Here is a 21,275-nt window from a genome sequence, read left to right as displayed (position 1 = left end):
ATTGCAAATCCTATCCTATTAAGCAACAGTACCACCTCACCCTCTATAAATGACATCAACCCCAGGCGTTTAATAATGTCGCGGCGGGAAGACAATCAGGCTTGATGATATTGCGCTCAGATGGAAATTTGGCTCCTCCACATGCTGGAGGGTGAGAATCAGACTGTGGGAGCCCGTTAAGTCTTCTCGTAACGGAGCTGTCATAATCCAATTGATTCTAGAACTAACAGCCCACGTCCTTCCCAAAGCAATAGTGAGTCTTCCGTGTAATTTTTGATCACTTAAATGTCCCCCACTGACATCAGGAGACTTATTTTTCTTTCTAAATACATTTGCAAATGGCTTTTTTGCATCCTCTAATCAATATATCGTGAATCGGAGAAGCCAGAGTCACAGAGAGCCTCATTAGAATGCTTTCTGCAGGAATGAATGTGTCATTCTATTGAACTGGCCCCACAGCAACACTAACCTTAAAAGTCACAGAGACTTGGGTTCAAATTCTTGCTCTAGTCTTTTGAAGCTGTGTGACCTTGGGCCAGGCACTCAACCTCTCTGGACTGTATCCCCATAGCAGAGGTCTACCAAATCCAATGAGACATCTTGGCAGTTTGTAACTGTAACCTCAATATGCAAATGACAGCTGCTATTCATCTCTTGTCAAGCACGGAGAGTGTGCTGCCAATGTTGGACAATGTGAACCTGGTTTTTAGTCTAGGTTTATTCTGCCTTAAGTCCATATGCATTTCCCTGAATAATTAATTCTTCTTCATACTTTAATCTTCAAAGCCCTAGATGCCCGCAGTCGTAGTAAGGCGGTACAACAGAAAGCAATTAAATTCCAGCTACAGCTAAACGGTGGCTGGGGGTTATGTGCTCACAACCTAGAGAATACAAGCCAGATATCAAAACAAACACTGCCCTTCTGGAACCTAATTCCAAACGACAAAGGACAGACTGGGCACTGGTTGAAGAGTGAAGGGAAGGAAGTGTAGCACCCCTGCCCCTTTGCCTCCTTTCATACTTGAGCCATTGGAGCGGGAACGCTGAGCTCATTGGGACTGAGTCTTCTAGGGGCTGGCCCGGGACTGAGTGGCTCATCCAAGCCAGGGCAGCCGGGCATGGCTGAGAGATCAGGGTGCCTGCCTCACCCCACATCTATCCTTTATCCACCACTCCAGCCTTGGCCCCTAGAGAGGGTCCTATCTGAGGACACTCTGGCATCATAATGCTTTGCCGTTGTTGGGGCTGCAGAGTCCCAGGGCCAATAGGTCATCCAGGGGCAGAGGGAGAGCCCAGAGCAATCTACTTTAGCATGCGACTCGAGGGTGACATAAGACAGCCCAGCCCAGTATGGCAGGGAGAGAAGGGTCTCCTGGAAGAGATGGTCACCCCAGTTTTCCTGCCCCAAAGGCTCACCTTTGGGTGTGTTGATGTCCATCCTTTGAACATACGCTAGCCATAAGGAGCTTTTTGGTCTGCCAGAGCTATGGTTACTAATAGTGCTCATAAAAGCCTCCTTCCCAGGGTGCTCCCAGAAGGTCCCTCTGGACAGGTGGTCCCACCTCCACCATCCTCCCAGCCACAGGGAAACAGAAGTCATCAGGCACCTCTGCACCTAGTCATTTCACCTTCACTCTTGACAAATATATATTTGCAGATTGTTTTTGTCAGCTGCCATCACATCAGCCCCCAGCTCACGGTGACCTCATGCACAACAGAATGAAAAGCTGCTTGGTCCCACACCATCCCCGTGATTAGTTGCAAATCAGACCATTGTGATCCGTAGGGTTTTCATTGACTGATTTTCAGAAGTAGATCAACAGGCCTATCTTCCTATTCTGTTTTAGTCTGGAAGCTCTGCCGAAACTTGTTCAGCATCATAGCAACATGCAAGCCTCCGCCGACAGATCGTGGTAGCCGGCTGCTCATGAGGTGCACTCACTGGGAATAGAACCCAGGTCTCCCTCACGGGAAGTGAGAATTCTACAACTGAACCACCACTGCCCCATATATTTGCAGGTTAACTTCGCTAAATTATGTTTATAAGGACGGAACAGTACAGCAGAGCGGTTAATGGCATGGACACTGATGTCAGAATGCCTGCATTCAAATCTGACTCTTCACTGCTGTGTGACCTTGGGCAAGCTACTTAACCTCTCTGCGCTTCTGTCTTCTATGTAATAAGAAAATATAAGGAAGACCTATTTTGGAATTACTGGGAGGATTAAATGAGGTCATGATAAAAGCATGCAACCGGCCTTCATAACTGTTCACTACTAAATATGTCGAGAAGGGTGTGGAAGTACACACAGCAAGCTGTAAAGGGTGATTATTTGTTGAGATGGGAGTGCTCTTTTGGGTTCTTTTATTCAGACAGAAATTTTGTACAAATATATAAAAATACATGCTTACTGTAGAAAATATGGAAAATTATTTGGAGGAAAATAAATATTACTTTCTGTAACCCCATGAGCAACATGTCTCCAAGGGAGAGATTGTAGGTTATTAATACTCTTATTATTAGCCAGGCAAGCCCTACATGGTATCCAGAAAAATGAAGCAAGAGCAGAAAGAAACTCAAACATCCCACCTTTATCTGCCTCCTTCCAAGGCACTACTAAGACTCTGGCCAAGCAGCGATCTCCCTTACCGCAGGAAGCAATCAACTCAGCTTTTTTTGTCAATGGGGTTATTTTAATTGTATTTTGGAGAATATTCATTTAAATATATACATCTATGTCTATGTATTTTAAACCAAAACAAGATCACACTATATATTGATTACATGATTTTTTTCAGTCAACAAAGTGTACCTTCTCTTTCCAGTAGGGTTTTATCTCGTTTAATCCCCAGACCATATTTAAGAACCCCAGTTGACCCACAAATGTCTTTTATAGCTAGTTCGTCTAAACCAATATCTAATCAAGTCTAAACAGGCAACTGACCACCTTACAAGATCTAAGACTCAAGCCTCAGGCAGCTTGGCATAGTGGAAAGAAGACTAAATGTACCCATCTGAGTGTCCACCCATCCATCCCTCGTCCATCCATCCACCCGTCCACCTGTCCACCCATCCACCCGTCCATCCATCCATCCTTCCATCTATTCATCCATTTTTCCCTCCATCCAATGTTTACTGTATGCCCATTCCATGCCAGCCCATAGACCAGGTGCAAAACTGACAAACTTCCAGCTCTGGCCCAGCTCTGCCCCAGGAGTAGAGCCAGATTGAGCCCAATCCCTCAGATCCAGGCAAGCCCTGCTTCACAGTACACTGCTACCATGGGTCTTGTCTCCCAGTCTTGCTGGGACCAGGAGACTATCACCCCACCTCTTAGCGACTGTTTGTTCATCCTGACTTGCTCTGAATATATAACTGGTAGTCCTCTCTGCCCTTCCTACTTAACAAGGGAGGGTGTTGGGCCCAAAAGCCAAGATTTCTGCTGACAGCAAAATCAAGTCAAACAATGTATTTCCTCTTAGGATCAAAAAAACGTTGTGTGCCAGCAGGGAACAAAGCCGCCGCATTTACAAAAAATCAGGTCAATTTATTCTATTGCTTTTAGCTTCTCAATCTTGCCTGATTAAATACTTTCTCTAAAATACTGAGGATTCATAAGAGAACAATGTACTTTCCTGGTGACCTTCTCTCTCCCCTCTAAGGAAAATCACCGCCCTAGATTTTCGGAATTTTCATGAAGGCAGAATATGTCTGCAGCAAACAGCTCTTAAAAGGTGTGAAAGCAAATTATGAGACTTTTCCAGCAATAAATCTGGGTTTGTATTCCTAACAAAACACACAGGTACAAATATACACACATGAGATTCTGTTGTCAGGATATTAGAAATAATTAAGATCTGGTTATCTTTTTTGAAAGTTATTATTAATAACACCATTAAGAATAATTCCCAACCATAACTGCTTACTTTATTCTAAACACTATGCTCAGTGCTTTACATGCATGATCTTATTGAATCCCTACAACAGCCCTTTGAGGTAGGTACTATTAGCCTATTATAAGCCCCATTTTACAGATAAGAAACCTGAGTTTCAGAGAGTCTAAGTAGCTTGCCCAAAGTTGCAAAGTTAGAAATGGAAAGAACTAAGATTTGAACCCAACCAGTGTGACTCCAGAGCCCACAATCTTAACTTCATATAATACTAAAGCTTTGTTAAAAGAAAAAAAAATACACAAAAACAAAACAGAAATCATTTATAAACCTTTCATTTAGAGATAACCACTTAGGATCCTGATATATACGCTTCCATTTTATTTTTCCTTTACTTTCTTCATTTAAATGTAGCATGAGCATTCTTTGATGTCAATAGGCACATTTTCAGTTGTGTTTGGATTCCATGAACATACATTCCTGGAAACTCCACCCGCAAGATTGGAAGAACTGAGAAAAAGAAGACATCGCAGCTGGATAAAACCCCTAATAAGCACGTGTTGGAACTGGAAACAAAGATTGAATTTGGAGATCTGAGCTCTCTTGTCTTCTGACAAAGCATCCGTGGTTTATTATGAGATGTGGGTTGTTATAAGTCAGCAGAAGGGACCAAAGAGGAAGGAGATTGGAAAGAGTAGTGACCACTAATTGTTGGACACTCCTCCCATTGAGAGATGGGGTCAACGTTCCCTTCCTTTGAGCCTGAGCGGGCTTGTGACTGCTTTGACCAATAGAGTACAGCAGAAGTGACACTTTGGGACTTCTGAGGCTGGGTCATAAAATGCCATACAGGCTCCGTCTTGCTCACAGGAACACTGGGGCTGCCATACTGGAAAGGCCATGTGGCAGCACTCTGGACAACCATCCCATATGAGCTCAGCCTCCTGGCCATCCCTGCCAAAGTGCCAGGCATATGACTGAAGAAGTCATCTTGGAAATGAATCCACCAGCCCCAGCCACTCCAGCCCCAGATATTCAAGTTGCCACCAGCCTTTGTGTCCTCCAGCTGGGGCTGGAGGAGCAGAAACAAACCATCCTTTCTGTGTCCTGTCCAAATTCCTGACCCACAGAATCTATGAGCATAATAAAATGGCCGTTATGTTAAGCCACTAAGCTCAAGGTGGTTTGTTTCATAGCAATAGGTCACTGGAACAGAATCTGGTACATGGAAATGGAGGCTGCCGTAACTAAGTACCACAAGCCTCAGTGGCTTAAAATAACAGAAATTTATTCTTTCACAGTTCTGGAGGCCCCAAGTCTGAGTTCAGAGAGTCAGCAGGGCCATGCTCTGTCTGAAGGCTTTAGGAAAGACCCTTCTTGTCTTTCCGAGCTTTAGATAGTTCTAGGAATTCCCTGGCTTGAGGCAGCATCACTCCAACCTCTGCACCCATCTTCACTGGGTGTCTCTGTCCTTATGTGTCTTCTCTTCTTACAAAGACACTAGTCATACTGGATTAGGACCACCCTACTCCAGTATGAGCTCATGTGAACTTACCTAGTTGCACCTACAAAGACCCTGTTTCCAAATAAGGTCCACAAGTACAGTGATTAGGATTTGAACATAGCATTTTGACCATTTTTACAGGTACAATTAGTGGTATTAGCTACATTCACCATGTTGTATAACCATCACCACAATCTGCTTGCAAAAGTTTTCATCACTCTTAACAAAAACTCAGTATTGAACATATCTTTTGGGGGAACACAATTCAGCCCACAAACAGGGAGCTGAGCTCAGGGGCTACTCTGTTTGCATCTGAGACACCACCAAGTGCCATGATACCAAAAGTCCTCCAAAAGCCCTGAGGGCCCCATTGGTCTCTGCCTTCTCTGCCTGGTCTACCAGAAGGCAAGCAGGCTTAGGAAAGGGTATCAAATATAATTTTCAAAAGTTTAAAAAAACAAACCGATGACTGCCCTGACAGGGAGCACAACAGAGAACCCCTGAGGGAGCAGGAGATCAGAGGGATGCAGACCCCAAATTCTCATAAAAAGACCAGACTTAATGGTCTGACTGAGACTAGAGGAATCCCGGCGGTCATGGTCCCCAAACCTTCTGTTGGCCCAGGACAGGAACCATTCCCGAAGACAACTCATCAGACATGGAAGGGACTGGACAATGGGTTGGAGAGAGAAGCTGATCAAGAGTGAGCTACTTGTATCAGGTGGACACTTGAGACTGTGTTGGCATCTCCTGTCTGGAGGGGAGATGAGAGGGTAGAGAGGGTTAGAAACTGGCAAAATTGTCACGAAAGGAGAGACTGGAAGGAGGGAATGGGCTGACTCATTAGGGGGAGAGTAAGTGGGAGTATGGAGTAAGGTGTTCATAAGCTTATATGTGACAGACTGACTTGATTTGCAAACGTTCACTTAAAGCTCAATAAAAATTATTAAAACAAAACAAAAGCTTAAAAAAACAAAGTCTCTTCTACAAATCTAGAATAAACACATGTCAAAAATCCATTTTACTCATTAATGAGGGAGCCAACTGGATGGTAAAGCCGATTCAAGAAGCACTTAAGGACCTGAGTATTTATAGGCACCAAAGAAGAATGTCGGAATAAGATTGGTAGGTGGCATGTAAAACTGGTGACTATCTTAAAAACCAAGAAAACCAAACCCGTTGCCATCAAGTCAATTCTGACTCATGGCGACCCCAGAGTTGCACTGCATCCATAAGTGTCTTAGTCATCTGGTGCTGCTATAACAGAAATACCACAAGTGGATGGCTTTAACAAAGAGAAATTTACTTTCTCACAGTCTAGTAGGCTAGAAGTTCAAATTTAGGGCATCAACTCCAGGGGAAGGCTTTCTCTGCTGGTGCTGGAGGAAGGTCCTTGTCGTCAATCTTCCCCTGGACTAGGAGCTTCTCCGCTCAGGAAGCCCAGGTCCAAAGAATACGCTCTGCTCCTGGTGCTGCTTTCTTGATGGTATGAGCTTCCCATTTCTCTCTGCTCACTTCTCTCTTTTATATCTCTAAAGAGACTGGCATAAGACACTATCTAATCTTGTAGCTCTCATCAATATAACTGCAGCTAACACATCTTATTACATCATAGTGATAGGATTTATAACACATGACACCAGATGATAAAATGGTAGACGATCATACAATACCGGGAGTCATGACCTAGCCCAGTTGACAGATATTTGGGGGGACACAATTCAATCCATGACAATAAGGTTTTCCATGGCTGTAATCCTATGAAATAGATTGCCGGGACTTTCTTCCATGGCTCCTTTCGGTTAGTAGCTGAGAACAAACCATTTGCACCAGGGCAATAAAACCATACCTTTGGGGTTTCTTCTCCAACAGACAGAAATCATTTTCATCTCTACCAGACAAATGTGTGCAAGTTAACAAGTAACTTCAGAATCTGGGCATGTCAACAGTAAAAGAGAGTCAAATAAAGGCCCAATTCCCTAAAGAATTAAATATAAATAGCCCACAGCCTGGCCTGTAACCAATGCTATACTATGGCATTGAAAGGACATGCAGCCATCATTTGCCTTATTGCCAAATTTTTAACAATTTTTCCAACTATAGTCCTAGTAGCAGAAATATCGACTACCTTATCCATCAGGCATACTTCAGACCGTGGCATCCCTCAGCTAAAACTGCTCCACTTCCAACATTCTGAGCTTAGAAACGCCAGTTTCTGACCACAATCCTCTGCCTTCCCACCTCCTCCACTGTCCTCACGAAGACCTCCAGGTTCCCAGGCCCTCCTGGTTCTCTAAGGTGACGACAAGGAGTCTTCCCCTGCCTCCACTAGGCACCTCTGGTACACAAGACCCCGGGCCCTCAAAGCTTCTCAAAGACCTGCTAAAAGACCTCTGACTCTGAAAACATACCAAGCTTCCAAATTATGAGGGGGAAAAACCTGCTATTCATATCGATCTTGATGTTTAGCACATTCATTTGTTCAGTGGCCATTTTGCATCCAAAATATTCCATTACACTTAAAAACAATGTCTATGTCACTGTCTCTCTTTGAAGAGGCCTCTCCAAAGCAGGTACAAGTTCTGCTAACAAGTCAGTGCTAATCGTAGATTTAATGAGCTCCTCGTAGCCAAATGATTTCAAAAGCAAAATAGTAAGATGCTCTTAGATCTTTGCAAAGCAAAATACTTTTTTGATGTGGAATGTGGGTGCATTGAAGTTTGGACTGATGTGGGAGGAGGCCTCCAAGACAAAACCACCGAGTGTCTGAAAATGGCCCTGCTTCCCTCCATCCCTGGGCCCACCCTGGAGGACGCAGGCAGCCACAGTGCCGGCCTCTGGTCTCCATGATTCCTTACCTCCTGCCATTTGGCATCCTCGCCCCGCCATCTTCAACCCTGCATACACTCCACTCCTGCAGAATGATGCTGGGGAAAAGGTCCTACAGTCAGGCTGACTCCACGGAGACTCCAAGGTATCCCCTTTACGTGGGGCGTGTGTGCTGCCTGGTGATCCTTTCGCCCAGGCAATACCGGGGCCACGTACTTCCCAGGCTGCGCTCCCCAACCAAAGAGTGCACAGAGAGTTCTGGAATCTTAGACCCTGTTCACCCCTAAACTCACCTGGGACAGCGCCCTTTTCCTGAGGCATCTTTTCACATTGGCGCTCAGGGATGGGTCATCAGAATGCACGCACACCGTTGAGGAGGACCACATCAGCGCCAATGACAGGGGAGGGACAAGGGGACAGAGAGGATAAGGGGGTGTGAAGGAGGGAACCCTCCAAGAGCTTTCCCTTTCTTACATTTTTTTAATTGTGGTAATATATATATAAAACATAAAATTGGCCATTTTAACCATTTTTCAGCGTACAATTACATTCACAATGTCGTGTAACCATTGCCACTATCTAGTTATAAAGCTTTTTCACCCTCCCAAACAGAAACTCTGTACCCACTAAACAATGACTCCCCATTCTGTCCTCCCCCACCTTGAAGCTACTTCCGTCTCTACGCATTTACTTATTCTAGACACTGCGTGTAAGTGGAATCACCTTTCAGCTAACCATTTGCAGGAAGTAATTAGCCACAGGACAAAGCACTATTAAACTCCATCTATATTTCTTCTACTTCTCTGAACACCGCTTTGGGAGATTTTCACTTGCTCGGCCATGTAGACTTCACCCAGGCTGCTCTTCAGAACTCCAAAAAACTTTAAACGGGCCGTACCATACATCAAGGAGCCCTGGTGACACAATGATTATGCGCTTGCCTGCTAATGGAAAGGTCGGTGGTTCGAGCCCACCCAGCAGCTCTGTGGGAGAAAAGACCTGGCTATCTGCTCCCATAAATATTACACCCTAGGAAAGGCTCTAAGGCAGTTCTACTCTGGCACATGGGGCCGCTATGAGTCCAAATCACTGGACCTAACAACAACAGCCCATACGTCAGACTCTTAGGTCGTTTTCAAGTCCCTCCAGGGATTCTCTTCACAGGCGGAAAACCCTGGCCAGGCTCCCATGACGTGGGGCTGTCCTGGAACACACTAGGGACCAGCCTATTTCCACACCCGTCAACTTCAAACCCCAAGCTCATTGCCTGCCTCTGGCCAGAGCCTGGTCTTCCGAAGGAAAACACCCCTCAGATTCCCTGCAGACAGCCTGGGACTCAGAGGCACTCTGTCCATTTGCCTATTACGACCAAGCAGAAATCCATTTCTTCCCACAAGGCCTCACCTTCGGGATCACCCCCTCATTTACCTGCAGGTCTCCCTCTTCCCAGGGCCAGATCATCCCACTTCCTCTGCACAGTGTCCTGACTCCACGCACCCCTTCTCTCTCCCCTGCTTGCCACTGGAGCTCTCCCCACACCTAACAAACTCCCAGAAGACGGGTCTCCACACAGCTGCCTCTGCTGTCCACCACCACAGAAACTGCCCTCAAGGTGACTGCTGACCCCCAATTGCCCGGAGAAGGTCCCTCTGCCATCCTCATCCTCGTGGTCTGTGTAACATGAGCACCGTTCACAGGGCCTCCTCCTTGAAGTCCTTTCCCCCTTCCCCAATCACATGATACTATCCCCTGAGGCATTTTCTGGCCCATGATTCCTTCCCAGAGCCCATCCTCTCAACCCCCTGGGATAACTTCACTCCCTGCACGGAAGTGCTGAAGAGACTCGTGTTTGTACTTCAGGCTCTTTGCTGTTGAGGCGATTTTGACTCATAGCGACTGCATTCGATTGAGTAGAAATGCCCCACAGGGTTTCGAAGGAGTGGCTGGTGGATTCAAACTGCTTACCTTTTGGTTAGCAGCCATAGCGCTTTACCACTGTGCCACCAGGGCTTCTCTCTTGATGCCAGGGACTCAAATTCCACACATCTCCAGCAGGATGTCCTTAACCTAACAAGTTTAAAGTCTGTGATCCTCTTTCCCCCAAACCTCATCTCCTTTCCTACTTCTCATTCGAACTGGAGCCTCGTTTTCCTGCTCACCACTGCACGCTGCTCTTCCCTTCACTGACCCAGTCCCTGGCCATTCAGGCCTGCCCTGAAGCACCCTCCCTCTGAAGCCCCCGCCTTCCTTCCACTGCCTCCTAGTTCGGTCCTTGCCTTCTTTTACACACACTCTTGTTGGTCTCATAACTGGGGACTGACGTGTCTCTAGTCTTTATCTGGTCTCTGAGCCCCACTCTAGACCTATCTTCCCTAAGGGAAGTCAGATTGGATCACGTGCTTCTTCAGACATTTCCGTGCTCCTACAATGACTTCAGAACACAATCCCAGTGCCTGACCCAGCTTTCAAAGCCATCTTCACTTGCTCTCACCCCTAATTCCTTTACTAACCTAATCTCTGCCCACCTGTCCCTGGACATGCCTCGCCTGTACACCTCACTCCTCACTCCTGCACCTCAGCCCAATGCCTTCATCAATGTTAGTGTCGCTGCTCAAACTCCTACTCTTACTTCCAAACCCAGTTCACACACCCCTTCCTCCAAATGTCTTCCCTGGATTTTCCCAATTAGAATCAATCTTGATCTCCCCTATCCTCCAAAATTTAACGGTTATACCTCATTAACATTTCTCTGAATCTGTCTTTATTAGATAGTCAGTTATGAGTCTGTCTCTCGGACATGAAGTCTTCAAGGCCAGGGCTGTGCCTTGTTTACCTTTGAGGACCTCTCAGGTTCTACCATTGTGCTCCATCTACGGACAGATCTCAGCAGGGAGTGGAACTCCAGCAGAAGCTGAGTGCCTTTGATATGCTCTGCATTTCCAAGAGCCCTACCGGTTGGCTTTGCCACAGACCCAATGAACTAGTCAGTTGTCCTGATTATCAAATAATAATAAAATTATAACTTTATTATATTGTTACTAATATATGTTTTATTAAATTATTATTCCCACAAGTAGGTTTCCAAGTGACTCATAAAGATTAACAATAAACCAAAACCAAACCCAGTGCTGTCGAGTCGATTCCAACTCATAGCGACCCTACAGGACAGAGTAGAACTGCCCCATAGAGTTTCCTAGGAGCGCCTGGCAGATTCAAACTGCTGACCCTTTGGTTAGCAGCCATAGCACTTAACCACTATGCCACCAGGGTTTCCAGATTAACAATAGGTTAGGTTAAAAGTAAAATTAAGCACTACCTACAGTTTGGTACAGTTTGGTCTATACCTGGTTTCCTCTCATGTGTCTTACTCAACTCCAAACCCTTCTCTTGGTCTCTGAGGCAGGAACACAGCCCCAGAAATGTAGTCTTGCTGGAATTTAAAACACTAGTGAGGTCTAGCAGAGTGGTTACCAGCACACAGACCTGGGTTTGAATCCTGACAGGCTACTTAACTTCTCCATCTCTGTATTGGGAAAGTAATTGTGTCTATATCAGAGGAGTGCAGGAGGGGTTACAGTGTGCATTTAGTTCAATGAGTGGTATGAAGAAAGAACTCAGCAATAAGTGGCAGGGAGTATGCAGTGGCCATTCTCCCTGACCCTCTGCCCACCCTCTCTGAGCTAGAATGAAGGAGAAACCCCTAGATGCTAACTGTATTCCTGTGGGTACTTTGCTTATTAGTTAATCCGCCCCTGACTGGAAGATTCATCCATGATGTTGCAGGTGGTGGTACTACATTCCTTCTCATTGCTGGTATTTCATTGTGTGGGTATGCTGTGATTTACTTATCCATTCTCCTGTTAGCAGGCATTCCACTTTAGGGCTGTGTCTTAAGTTGTCTAGTTCTGCTATACCAGAAATACCACAAGTGGATGATTTTAACAATTTATTCTCTCACAGTTTAGGAGGCTGAAAGTCCTGAATTCAGAGCCAGCTCTAAAGGAAGGCTTTCTCTATGTCAGCTCTGGGGGAAGGTCCTTGTCATCAATCTTCCCCTGGTCTAGCAGTTTCTCAGTACAAGGACCTCGAGTCCAAAAGACGTGCTCAGCTTCTGGCTATTCTTGCTTGGTGGTAATGAGGTCCCTCTCCTTTCTACTCACTTCTCTCTCTTATATCTCAAAAGAGATTGACTCAAAACACAACCTCCTGTGGACTATGTCCTGCCTTATTGATGCAATCTGCCCATTAACGTCCTAAGAGATAGGATTTACAACACACAGGATAATTACATAAGATCACAAAATGGAGAACAACCACACAATATTGGAAATCATGGCCTAGCCAAGTTGACACACATTTCTGGGGGACATGATTCAACCCATAATGGGCTATTATAGAACAGTGCTGCGACGAACCTTCTAGTCCATGCCTTTTGGTGAGTCGAACATGCGTATTTCTGATGGGCATATACCTGGGAGCAGAATTGCTGGATCATAGGACATGTACACGTTCATCTCCACAGTGCTTTATAAATTTCTGAATTAGTTGGCAATACTTAGAATTTGGGAGATTTAGCATAAAAATCAGGATTTCAGCTCTTCTTTCAAAGTGGAAAAATATTGCAACACTGGATCGACATTCTACCTTAATGAGTGGGGTCTCGGGCTCCCAGTTTTGCTCTAGCCCCCATCCAGCCTGCCTATGTCACCTGACTGGTCCTAGAGGCCCCTTAACTTTGTAACTCTCAGTGGTAAATGATCCAAGTGTGCTTGTACTTCAAGACCATAGTGAAAGGTACTGAAGTCTCTCAGTTTCCCCAGTGTGGCCATTCTGAATAACCTCAATGACCCAAAGACAGTGCTCAGGTTACTTCAGTAGGGTCTGTGGCCTTAGTCAGTACATAAGCTTCCTAGGGCTGCTATAACAAAAGACCACAAGGTGGTGACTTAAACAATGCTCATAACTAAACACCTCGAGGGATTGTTTTCCTGGGTTTGAAGGATTAAGGACCATAGTTTCGTGGGACATCGTGGCCAATTGGCATCACATAGTTCATAAAGTTTATGTTCTACATCCTAGTTTGGTAAGTAGCATCTGGGGTCTTAAAAGCTTGGGGGCGGCCATCTAAGATATAACTATTGATTTCTATTTGTCCAGAGCAAAAGAGAAACAAAGAAACCAAAGACTCAAAGAAGAAACTAGCCTACAGGACAAATAGACTGCAATGAACCACGGCTTCATCTACCCTGAGAGCAAATGAACTAGATGGTGCCCGGCTACCACTCCCAACTATTCTGATTAGGGCCACAGTAGATGGACCCTGACAGAATGGGAGAAAAATGTGGAACAGAACCTCAAATTCCTGAAAAATAATAAATAAATCAGACTTACTGGACCAGTTGAGACTAAAGGAGTCCTCAAGACCATTGCCCTGAGATATTCTTTAAACCCTAAAGCAAAAGTAGCCCCTGAGGTCACCTTTTAGCTAAATAACAGATTAAAACCAAAAACCAAACCCGTTGCCATCAAGCTGATTCCAGCTCATAGCAGCCCTATAGGACAGAGTAGATCTGCCCTATAGGGTTTCCAAGGAGCAGCTGGTAGATTTGAACTGCCAACCTTTCGTTTAGCAACCTGAGCTCTTAACCACTGAGCCACCAGGGCTCCAAATAACAGATTAGCTCACAAAATAAAGAGTATCCCCCGTGAGTACTGCATTCCTTTAAAAAATCACTGATATGAGATCAAACAGTCAACAATTACTTTAAAACAAAGATGAGAACGTGAGGGGGGCAGGAAAACTAAATTAATGGAAATGGAACAACCAGAATGGAAATAATGAGAATGTTCATGCATTGTGAAGAATGTAACCAATGTCAACGAACAACTTGTGTAGAAATTGCTGAATGGAAACCTAAACTGCTATGTAAACCTTTACCTAAAACACAATAAAATATTACTAAAACGAAGAACGCTGTAGGGAATATCCTTCTACACAGATCTCTGTGCGCACGTACAAGTCTATCTGAAGGGCAGATTCCTAGGCCGGCGATGGCAGGTCAGAAAGTGTCTGCATCTCTTATTTTGAACAATGGTACCAAACTGCTCTTTAAAAGGGCTGTACCAATTTTTTTTTTTTTCTTTTTTTTCACCACCAATTTACACCGCCTTTTTTTTTTTTTCCAGCAGTATCTGAGTGAGCTCGAATGAGCTCTTGGAAATGTATACCTGATTGTGTCACTGCTGATTTAGAGCTACCATTCCCAGCCCTGGCTGCACATTAGAATCACCCAGGCAGCTTCCAAAGCACTCCTCTCTATGCAGTCCCAGCCCCGAGGTTCTGATTTAATTGGTCTGGACGCAGCTCAGTCATTGAGTGTTTTCAAAGCTCCCCAGGTATGATGCTGGTGTGCTCTCTGATCAGAACCACAGCAGCTTTAAACACACCGGTGACTGCCCACCCCATGCCTGTTACCCACAGTAAGACATCCACACCCCTCAGCAAGGTGTAGAAGGCCCCTTGTCTTGCGATTCCTGCCTGTTCCTTTGCCCTTGTTTTCTAGTACTCTCTACTTCGTACCAAACTCTCTGGTCATGCCGAATCCCTTTCAGGTCCCCAGATGCACTGCCTGGACCCAACCTGCCCCTTCTACCTGGCACTTACTTCTTCACCTTGCTCTCTGCTGCTCACCCATCAAGGTTGAGCCAAGGGTTTCAGCTTTGGGAGCTCTTCCCTGACCTTCCTGGTGGACTACATGTATAGTGATGTCTTGAAGTCAACTGGTACAGGCTTGTAAGAGCCAGTCATCAGCACCTCTTCCCAACTCCAAGTTCAGTGATGTTATGTTGTTAACTTGAAATTGTTAGAAAGATTTACACCATGGTAATTGGCAAACACCACTAATCATGATTTCCCTCCCTTCCCCCCCAGAAATCCAGCTGTGACTAAATTAAAGATCTTGAGATGGAGAGATTATCCTGGATTATCTAGGCCCAAAGTAATCACAAGGGTTCTTATAAGAAGGAGGAAAGAATGGCAGAGTCAGAGAGAGATCTGAAGATGCTACGCTACTGGTCTGAAGTTGGAGGAAGGGTTCACATGCGAAGGAATTTTGGCAGCCTCTAAAAGCTGGAAGGGGCCCTGGTGGTGCAGTGGCTAAGCACTTGGCTGCTAACCAAAAGTTCAGCAGTTCCAGCCCACCAACCGCTCCATGGGCAGTCTGCTTTTGTGAAGATTAAACCAAAAAACCAAACTCATTGCCACCAAGTCAATCTCGACTCATAGCGACCTTATAGGGCAGAGTAGAATTGCTCCCTAGAGTTTCCAAGGCTGTAATCTTTATAGAAGCAGGCTGGTCTAGAAGCTGGAAAAGGCAAGGAAAGGGATTCTCCCTGGAACCTCCAGAAGGAACGTAGCTCTGCCAACATCTTGATTTTTGATACCTCGATTTTTTTAAGATCTATTTCAGGCTTCTGATCCCCAGAACTGTAAGATAACAGACTGGTGTTATTTTAAGTCACTAAGTTTGTAGTAAAGGAGCTCTGGTGGTGCAACAGTTAAGCACTCCGCTGCTAAAAGAAAGGTTGGCAGTTCAAACCCACCCAGAGGTTTCACGGGAGAAAAGACCTGGAGGTCTGCTTCTATAAAGATTACAGCCTTGGAAACCCTATGGGGCAGTTCTACTCTGTCCTATAGGGTCACTATGAGTCAGAATTGATTCGATGGCAATGGGTTTTTTTCAGCTCTGGGTCCCAGTTCCTCTACGGGAAGATAAGGGGCTTGTACTAGATCAGTGACTCTCCACTTTTCTTTAAAAAAAAAAATTTTTTTAACAGTAGACTTCCTTTTTCAAACAATATCTTTGTTTTGGGACTGGCACAAAAATTTTTAAGATAATAATCATAACAAGCACTCACATGGGTCTCACTTCTTGCCAGACACTCTTCCAGGGGCCTTATAAATGTAAATTAATGTAGATTAATGCTCAATAATCACAACAAAACAATAGTTTGTTTGTAGTTGTTGTGCGCCCGCCCTCGTAGCAATCCTATGGGGCAGGGCGGAACTGCCTCACAGAGTTTCCAAGGCCGTAAACTTTACAGAAGCAGACTGCCACATCTTTCTCCTGTGGAGTATCTGGTGGCTTCAAACCACCAACCTTTCAGTTAGCAGCCAAGTGCTTAACCACTGTGCCACCATGCTCCTTAAATCAATAGGTAGAAGAAATAATCTCTATTTCACAGAAATATAAATTGAGGCACAGAGAGGTTAAGAAACTTGCTCAAGGTCACCCAGCTGGGAAGGGGGGAATTCTTGATTTAAACCCTTGAACTATGGATCCAGAGAAAACTGGGCAGAGGGACAGGTAGAGGGAGATTCAGCCAGAGAGGCTAAGTCAAGATAAGTAATAAAGGGCTTGGGGAGATGGGGCGGGGAAGAGATAGAAAGAGGGGAAAACAGCATGAATTGGAAAGATAACTTTGGAGTTGTGTCTATGAGAGGCTTCTGAGCAGCTGTGGAGTCTGAGAGCAGTAGGGAGCCAGGGGCAAGGGCACAGCTTCTTCATTTCTAACAGGTGTTCTCGGTAGAGACTGGGCCACATACGGCCCCAGCATTTATCTGGGCTACATTTACAGTCTCACTAGTGAAAACAGATAAGCACAGAGCTGTCATGGTGGAGGCAGGTTAGCAGACAGAGTCCCACCCCCTTGTCCTCCCCTTGGTTACCCTGTAGTAGGTTGAATTTTGTCCCCCCAAAAAATACGTTCAAGCCTAGCCCCCCTGTACCTATGAATGTGAAATATTTGAAAACAGGGTCTTTGCAGATGTAATTAGTTAAGATGAGGTCATACTGGAGTAGGATGGGCCCTAAATCCACTGACTGGTGTCCTTATAAGAGAAAACCAAAAAAAAAAAAAAAACCTATCGCCATCGAGTCGATTTTGACTCATAGTGACCCTATAGGACAGGGTAGAACTGCCTCATAGGGTTTCCAAGGCTGTAAATCTTTATGGAAACAGACTGCCACATCTTTCTCCCACAGAGCAGCTGGTGGGTTCGAACCACCAATATTTCAGTTAGCAGCCAAGCACTTTATCCACTGTGCCACCAGGGCTCCTTTTATAAGAGAAAAGAGAGCGAGATTTGTACGCGCAAAACTTTTTTTGTGTGTGCGCACATGCGCGCGTGTGCACACGCTCACACACGCGCGCACACACACACAGGGAGAAGGCCATGTGAGGACTGAGACAGAGATTGGAGTTATGTTGCCATAAGCCAAGGAATGCCTGGGGCTACAGGAAACTGGAGGAGGCTAGAAAGGATCCTCCCTTAGAGCCTTCAGAGGGAGCACAACCCTGCTAATGCCTTGATTTTGGACTTCTGGCCTCCAGAACCGTGAAAGAATGAATTTCTGTTGTTTTAAGTCATCCAGTTGTGGCACTGTGTTGGGGCAGCTCTAGGAAACTCATGCACACCCCCCACAATAGGCTCCTCAATCATGTCTGCAGAGCCCCAGGGCTTCAAGCAATTCCATTTGAAAACGATTACACTAGGTGATATCCACACCGTTAACATCTCAGCTCCTGCCTGGACTTGGCCCCACTGACCAGGCTGCAGAGGGCCACCAGAAAACAGCTCCTGAAGCCCCCTCCAGGTACCTGTGGAAGCCTCAAGCTCGACTGCCTCCACTCTCTGATGCTTGCACCTGTTTAGTGAAGAATCTAGCCAGCAAGGTGACCTTGAACACGCCCCTTCTCTAGACCTTGGAATCTCATCTGTAAAATGGACCTGATAATGATAACTCAGCTTCCAGAAGCTAAGACAGTGTGCATCAAGATCTCTTAAGAAAATTAAGGAAAAGCCAGTGTATACTGATCATCACATTAGAAGATGGTTGTACAATTTCAGCCATCACCTGTTTGACGGTCCTAATTTGAATGGTGAGAAAACAGGCCCGGAGACATGAAGTGATTGACTAAGGACACTCAGCAAGGTAACGGCTGCACCAAAGCCAGGACTCAGGCCCTGGGTCTGTGCTTCCTCCTCCTCGTCCCAACCCACAGCCAAACCCACAGTAGGCGATTACCCTTGTGGTTTCAGACTTGACACTCCCTGAACTCCTCCCTCTTATTCCATTTTCTAAAGAAGTACTTTACTATGGTAAAATATATATAGAACAAAGCATTTACCAATCCAACATTTTTCCATGTACAATTCAGTGGCATTATGTTCACCATGTTGTAGAACCATCCCCACTATCCATATCTATTTCCAAATTATTCTACCACCATTATCAGAAACTCAGTGCCCCCTAAGCGGCAACTACCCCTTTCCCCCTCCTTTTTTTTTTTTAATAAACAAGAAAACTGAGGCTCAGAGGTACTAAGTCACCTGCCCAAAGTCACACACCCTATCTTAGGCTCCTAGGGCTGCTATAACAAAATACCACAAAGAGGATGGCTTTAGAGAACAGAAGTGTATTGTCTCACAGTTCTGGAGGCTGGAAATCTGAATTCAGGGCATCGGCAGGACCACATGCTCTCTCTCCCTGCCTGCTCTAAGGGAAGACCCTTCCTTGTCTCCTCCAACTTCTGGTAGCCCTGAGCATCTCTTGATGTTCCTTGGCTTGTCGGTGTATCTTCACATGGCACCTTCCCTCTGTATGTATCTATGTCTCTGTGTCTGTTCTCCCCTTTATGAGACACCCCTTAGAAGAGATTAGGACCCACCCTACTCCAGCATGACCTCATTAACTTAACAAAAGAAAAACCCTATTTTCAAACAAGGTCACAGTCACAGTTACAAAGGTTAGGACTTCACAATATCTTTTGGGGAATATAATCCAATCCCTAACACAGTCTTTCACATTGGAGCCAGGGGTCCAGGTGTGTGTGACTGCCAAGCTTGCACCTCTTCCCACTCCTTAAGGCAGCCTCCTGGACTCCTACTCCTAGCTCAGAGGCTGCACTTATCTGTCCCAACCTGTCCCAGGCCTTAAAAGCAGCAAAAAGTTTCACCTGCAGCTTCAACGTGAGCACCTTGCCATCATCAGCATCCCACCCCCAGGAGCCTTGCAGATGCCTGGGGACAGGCAGTTGCAGGTGCCCTGGGCCCCAAGTTACCCTTGGCCACTTCCAAGTCATGCTCCTCCTTGGCAGGGGAGGAAGGACAGCTTTCCGTGTCTTGCAGACGGTTGGCAGGGCAGCTGCTGCTCCTGCCTGCTGTTGGCTGATGGAGAGATTATTTCTAAGCTCTCCCTTCTCTCCACCCCCCTTCCCTTGCAGGACCACACTGTCTGTCCCTGTGGGACTTGGAGCGCAGTGCCCGCTGCTGAAGCAAGACAGCCTTCCAGCCGGCTCGGCTGGCTTCTCATAGCACAGACCCCCGGACCCTCACCTCTCGTGAGGAAAAAGGCTTCTGTATCCTTTTACAAACCTAACCCGCCCCCTAGGGCTCTCTGCAGCTACTGGGGAGAGAGAGAGAGATGCAGAATGAACGAACTTCTGCTTTCTGGAGGAGGCACAAGAAGGGTTGGAAACTAACTCTGCTGGAGACTGCTGTGTTTGGAATTTTCTCTTCCCCTTCAGCTCCAACACAAACCTCTTCTCCGGCCACCGAGATATGGGCTCCCCTTGTTTGGCCAAGGAACAGCTGGAATCAGGCTGCCTAAGACAGGAGGGTGAGTTAAACTTCAGGGAAGTTGGTGTTTGCTACAGGGGCTGGGGTTTGCAGGAAGGAACCGGATGTTGTTAAACATTATTCCCGAGAGGGCTGTTTGGAGTGAGTACCTTTCCCAGTCACTGAGAGGAGCTTTGCTGGCCAGCTCTTCCAGGGGGCACCCCATTGAAAAGTTGAGTTTGTACAGTGAATACAGAAAGGATAGCTCTCTAGCTCGGCAAAGGGCCCCTGGTGGGGAGGCAGCATCTTGGGCCGGGCTGGGGTTTCCTGTGTGACCTTGGACAAGTCATTAGAGCCCTCGGAGTCTTGATTTTTGCACTGACAAAATGATAGAGCTTGGGGGAAGGGCTCCCCAGATTTCAAAAGGCTCTTCTCTTCTCTCTGGAGGTTACTCGCCTTCCCCTGACCCCTCAGGATGAACAAAGTGATACATGCAGAATTCCGGAATGCTGTGGGGTAAGCAAGTGTGGATGTATGAGCTGACTCAACTCTTCCTTGTCCGCAGGAATTCATCTGGCTCTGGAATTGAGAGGAACTTTTATTTCCGTTCAGCTGCCCAGTTTTCCTCTTGATTGAAATGCATTTTGCAATGCAGGGTTATAGATGCTTTGGAAACAGCGTGGCTGAGAAGAGTAGCCTAGGAAATGGATGCAGGGTACACAGGCTGAGAATGATTGTGGAGAAGGCGTTTTAAGCAAATGCATGGGCTGAATCTAAAGCCTTTATCCTAAGTCAAGAGCCCCAGTAGGTCTGGAATGGAAATAGCACTATTAGAGGTCCTTTCATTTTGCAGATAAAGAAACCAAGGCCCAGAGAGGGGGAGCGACTGGCTCAAGGTCACACAGCAAGAGTGGCGAGACAAGCACCCAGTAAACCAGGAGGGGTGTTGTCATCGGAGGCATGAGGGTGCTTCTCCGCCCTCCTAGCAAAGTCCTCCTATTTAGCAAAGTCCTCCAAATAGGAGGAGGAGGCTGGTGGTTGTGGAGCTTCTACTGAGAGTCAGACACTGTGCTGGGCACCTCACAGTCCTCTCATTGAACCTTCCAGAACTAGCATTTTCTGAGCTTTCCTGGATGTCAGGCTAATCATCAGGCAAGTTACTTATCCCTTCTGTGCCTCAGTTTCCTTACCTGTAACATGAAGATGCTAATGTCTGCCTCATGGGGTTGTTGAGATGAGTTAATGTGAGGAAAGGAGAACGGTGCCTGACCTGTCAGAAGCATCTAGAAGTGTTCTTAACGCACACTTCATGTATGTTACCACATGTAAACCTCACTGTTTCCTATGAGGTGGCATTTACACTATTCTAGGAGCTCGAAGAGAGTAATCCACCCACAGTGACACTCCGTAAGGGCAGTGGACTTCAGAACC

The 21,275-nt window shown here is 46.0% G+C and overlaps 1 protein-coding gene across 1 annotated transcript in view; it reads left to right on the top strand.

Annotated features, from left to right (window-relative positions):
* The window catches only part of TAF1C (TATA-box binding protein associated factor, RNA polymerase I subunit C), a 112,848-nt gene that overhangs the window by 22,490 nt on the left and 69,083 nt on the right, over positions 1 to 21,275 (top strand). The window lies entirely within an intron of this gene.

The sequence above is a fragment of the Elephas maximus genome, chromosome 21 (genome assembly GCF_024166365.1).
Source record: "Elephas maximus indicus isolate mEleMax1 chromosome 21, mEleMax1 primary haplotype, whole genome shotgun sequence".
Taxonomy (NCBI): Eukaryota; Metazoa; Chordata; class Mammalia; order Proboscidea; family Elephantidae; genus Elephas; species Elephas maximus.
Note: the sequence above shows the minus strand (reverse complement) of the source record. Positions and strands in the feature narration are given on the sequence as shown.